This window comes from Crinia signifera, chromosome 2 (genome assembly GCF_055691185.1).
Source record: "Crinia signifera chromosome 2, ASM5569118v1, whole genome shotgun sequence".
In the NCBI taxonomy this organism is placed as follows: Eukaryota; Metazoa; Chordata; class Amphibia; order Anura; family Myobatrachidae; genus Crinia; species Crinia signifera.
The window spans coordinates 387,551,888-387,557,091 of NC_139218.1; positions in this window are offsets into that span (position 1 = coordinate 387,551,888).

Consider the following 5,204-nt stretch of genomic DNA (forward strand, 5'->3'; position numbering starts at 1 on the left):
GTCAGCATGTAGAGGAGGCCATGTAACACTGTGGGGATGGTCAGCATGTAGAGGAGGCCGTGTAACACTGTGGGGATGGTCAGCATGTAGAGGAGGCCGTGTAACACTGTGGGGATGGTCAGCATGTAGAGGAGGCCGTGTAACACTGTGGGGATGGTCAGCATGTAGAGGAGGCCATGTAACACTGTGGGGATGGTCAGCATGTAGAGGAGGCCGTGTAACACTGTGGGGATGGTCAGCATGTAGAGGAGGCCGTGTAACACTGTGGGGACAGTCAGCATGTAGAGGAGGCCGTGTAACACTGTGGGGATGGTCAGCATGTAGAGGAGGCCGTGTAACACTGTGGGGATGGTCAGCATGTAGAGGAGGCCGTGTAACACTGTGGGGACGGTCAGCATGTAGAGAAGGCCGTGTAACACTGTGGGGATGGTCAGCATGTAGAGGAGGCCGTATAACGCTGTGGGGACGGTCAGCATATAGAGGAGGCCGTGTAACACTGTGGGGACGGTCAGCATATAGAGGAGGCCGTGTAACACTGTGGGGATGGTCAGCATGTAGAGGAGGCCGTGTAACACTGTGGGGATGGTCAGCATGTAGAGGAGGCCGTGTAACACTGTGGGGATGGTCAGCATGTAGAGGAGGCCGTGTAACACTGTGGGGATGGTCAGCATGTAGAGGAGGCCGTGTAACACTGTGGGGATGGTCAGCATGTAGAGGAGGCCGTGTAACACTGTGGGGACGGTCAGCATGTAGAGGAGGCCGTGTAACACTGTGGGGATGGTCAGCATGTAGAGGAGGCCATGTAACACTGTGGGGATGGTCAGCATGTAGAGGAGGCCGTGTAACACTGTGGGGACGGTCAGCATGTAGAGAAGGCCGTGTAACACTGTGGGGATGGTCAGCATGTAGAGGAGGCCGTATAACGCTGTGGGGACGGTCAGCATATAGAGGAGGCCGTGTAACACTGTGGGGATGGTCAGCATGTAGAGGAGGCCGTGTAACACTGTGGGGATGGTCAGCATGTAGAGGAGGCCGTGTAACACTGTGGGGATGGTCAGCATGTAGAGGAGGCCGTGTAACACTGTGGGGATGGTCAGCATGTAGAGGAGGCCGTGTAACACTGTGGGGATGGTCAGCATGTAGAGGAGGCTGTGTAACACTGTGGGGACAGTCAGCATGTAGAGGAGGCCGTGTAACACTGTGGGGATGGTCAGCATGTAGAGGAGGCCGTGTAACACTGTGGGGACAGTCAGCATGTAGAGGAGGCCGTGTAACACTGTGGGGATAGGCAGCATGTAGAGGAGGCCGTGTAACACTGTGGGGACGGTTAGCATGTAGAGGAGGCCGTGTAACACTGTGGGGACAGTCAGCATGTAGAGGATGCCGTGTAACACTGTGGGGACGGTCAGCATGTAGAGGAGGCCGTGTAACACTGTGGGGATGGTCCAGGGGCGGATTGGCCCACCGGGAAACCGGGCCGTTTCCCGGTGGGCCGGCACATTTTAAAGCCAAGTGGCCGCCCACCCTCCTTATCAGGGCCGCGGCCGGCCGAACAGCTGTCTCCGTGCTGTCCGCGGCCGCAGCACTATTCCCATATTAAAGATGGCCGCGGCCGGCCTCGTTTGCTCCCAAACTTACAATGGCTGCGGGAGGGCTGGTGCGCATGCACGAGCGCACACAGCTGCTCCCGCGGTCTGGATGATGAAGCGCAGCCGCCTAGCCCGCTGTGATGCTCCCCAGCTGCAGCAGCGTGCAAGAGTCGGACTGTTTTGCGCGCTGGGCTGGGGAGCCGGCCAGCAGCAGAAAAAGTCTGAGTGCTGACGGCAGCTACAGGGTAAAGTGCCACAAATAATATTAATAATAAATAATGCAGCCTGCCTCATATTATGTGTGTGTGTGTGTGTGTGTGTGTGTGTGTGTGTATATATACACACATATAAAAACATATATGTATGTGTATATATATATATATATATATATATGTATATATATATATATATGTATATATATATATATATGTATGTTTTTATATGTATATATATATATATATGTATATATATGTATGTATATATGTTCCCTGAATGTGTCCCACCCAGAGGCGGATTGGCCGGGCCAGTTTCGCATATATGCATATATTAAATGCTCATATGCAGCGGCCATATTTGTTTTGGGCAATGCCGCTGGATGTCGACGGAGGCGGTGGTGAGTAGTGTCCGCAACCCCACCGCCCCGCCCCCACCGGCTGTGGCGACAGCAACAAACCCCCCCCTGCCGTAGCGGCAGCAACCCCCTCGCCGCCCCGAGGGCATCACGGTGTGTGGCATATGTATAATGGGCATCACGGTGTGCGGCATATGTATAATGGGCATCACGGTGTGTGGCATATGTATAATGGGCATCACGGTGTGTGGCATATGTATAATGGGCATCACGGTGTGTGGCATATGTATAATGGGCATCACGGTGTGTGGTATATGTATAATGGCATCATGGTGTGCGGCATATGTATAATGGCATCATGTTGTGTGGCATATGTATAATGGGCATCACGGTGTGTGGTATATGTATAATGGGGCATCACGGTGTGCGGCATATGTATAATGGCATCATGGTGTGTGGCATATGTATAATGGGGCATCACGGTGTGTGGTATAAGTATAATGGGGCATCACGGTGTGTGGTATATGTATAATGGGGCATCACGGTGTGTGGCATATGTATAATGGGGCATCACGGTGTGTGGCATATATATAATGGGAATCACGGTATGCGGCATATGTATAATGGGAATCACGTGTGCGGCATATGTATAATGGGCATCACGGGGTGTGGCATATGTATAATGGGCATCACGGTGTGTGGCATATGTATAATGGGCATCATGGTGTGTGGCATATGTATAATGGGCATCACTGTCTCCCCTCCACCACTTTGTGACTCCCCTCCCTGCATCCCCTGCCACTCTGTATTCCCCCTCCTACCCTGCATCCTGTGCCACCATGCCCCCCTCACACTCTGCGTCCTGTGCCAACCTGTGTAAGTCCTCACTCCCTTCGTTCTGAGCCACTCTGCATCTCTCCTCCCAGCATTCTACGCCACCCTCCGTCCCCAACTCCCTCCCTGCATCCTCTTCCACCCTGCCACTCTACTGTGTTGGGAGACCCCCTGTCACCCCCCCCCCCCCCCCTGTCTCTATCTCCCCAGCCCCACAGGCTGCAGGATAAACGCTGTACGCATGCGCCTATTCTGCAGCCTGAGGGGCTGGGGACATAGCCAGCAGCCCGTTGAAATAGGCCACACCCCTATATTTATAGGCCACGCCCCCCAAAAAAACCGGCGCGCCTGCGGCGCGCAACAACACCTCCCCCCCCCCCCCATTAGGGCTGCTTCAAGGTATTTCCCGGGCTGGTTTTAATTCCCAATCCGCCCCTGGGATGGTCAGCATGTAGAGGAGGCTGTGTAACACTGTGGGGACAGTCAGCATGTAGAGGAGGCCGTGTAACACCGTGGGGATGGTCAGCATGTAGGGGAGGCCGTGTAACACTGTTGGGACGGTCAGCATGTAGAGGAGGCCGTGTAACACCGTGGGGATGGTCAGCATGTAGAGGAGGCCGTGTAACACTGTGGGGACGGTCAGCATGTAGAGGAGGCCGTGTAACACTGTGGGGATGGTCAGCATGTAGAGGAGGCCGTGTAACACTGTGGGGACAGTCAGCATGTAGAGGAGGCCGTGTAACACTGTGGGGACAGTCAGCATGTAGAGGAGGCCGTGTAACACTGTGGGGATAGTCAGCATGTAGAGGAGGCCATGTGCCTTTCAATAACATTGAACTCAACAAACAACATAATGTGCCAAATATTCCACAGCTGTAAAATGTCAGAATCTGATATTCTACAGTATTTCCGCTATTACTCAATACAAAAAATATAAAAATATGTCAATGTTTACAAACTAGACATGTTACAGGCTGAGCGGCCAAAGCCCCGAAAAAGGACCATAGATTTGGGTTACTCCAGGATAAATGCTCCTGGGTTACCTTAGTTACAGCAGGAGAGAACAGTTATACACGGGTCTGGGTTACACCAGGGGCCTGATTCAGTACTGCTCGCTAAGCAGCATTTTTTTGCTGCTAAGCAAACAGCTTAACGGCACCCGCCACCCGGGCCGAGCGCACCACACCACACACCATAATGAAAAAAAAAAGCTGACTGACAACCTCTGACCTCTGCACACTGACACAGCCTGACTAACACACGACCAGTACAATAACCCAGCACAAACCCCTCTGCGCTGCACAGCACCCCTCTGCACCACACGCCCAGACCCCTGCACTGCACAGCACCACTCTGCGCTGCACATAACCCCTCTGCGCTACACGCCCAGACCCCTGCACTGCACAGCACCACTCGGCATTGCACAGCACCCATCTGCGCTACACGACCAGACACCTGCACTGCACAGCACCACTCTGCGCTGCACAGCACCCCTCTGCACAACACGCCCAGACCCCTGCACTGCACAGCACCACTCTGCGCTGCACATAACCCCTCTGCGCTACACGCCCAGACCCCTGCACTGCACAGCACCACTCGGCATTGCACAGCACCCATCTGCGCTACACGACCAGACACCTGCACTGCACAGCACCACTCTGCGCTGCACAGAACCCCTTTGCGCTACACGCCCAGACCCCTGCACTGCACAGCACCCCTCTGCGCTACACACCCAGACCCCTGCACTGCACAGCACCACTCTGCGCTGCACAGCACCCCTCTGCACAACACGCCCAGACCCCTGCACTGCACAGCACCACTCTGCGCTGCACATAACCCCTCTGCGCTACACGCCCAGACCCCTGCACTGCACAGCACCACTCGGCATTGCACAGCACCCATCTGCGCTACACGACCAGACACCTGCACTGCACAGCACCACTCTGCGCTGCACAGAACCCCTTTGCGCTACACGCCCAGACCCCTGCACAGCACCACTCTGCGCTGCACAGCACCCATCTGCGCTACACGACCAGACTCCTGCACTGCACAGCACCACTCTGCGCTGCACAGCACCCCTCTGCGCTACACGCCCAGACCCCTGCACTGCACAGCACCACTCTGCGCTGCACAGCACCCCTCTGCGCTACACGCCCAGACCCCTGCACTGCAGTGCTGTGCGCAGCTTGTGGAAACGTGTGAGAAATGGC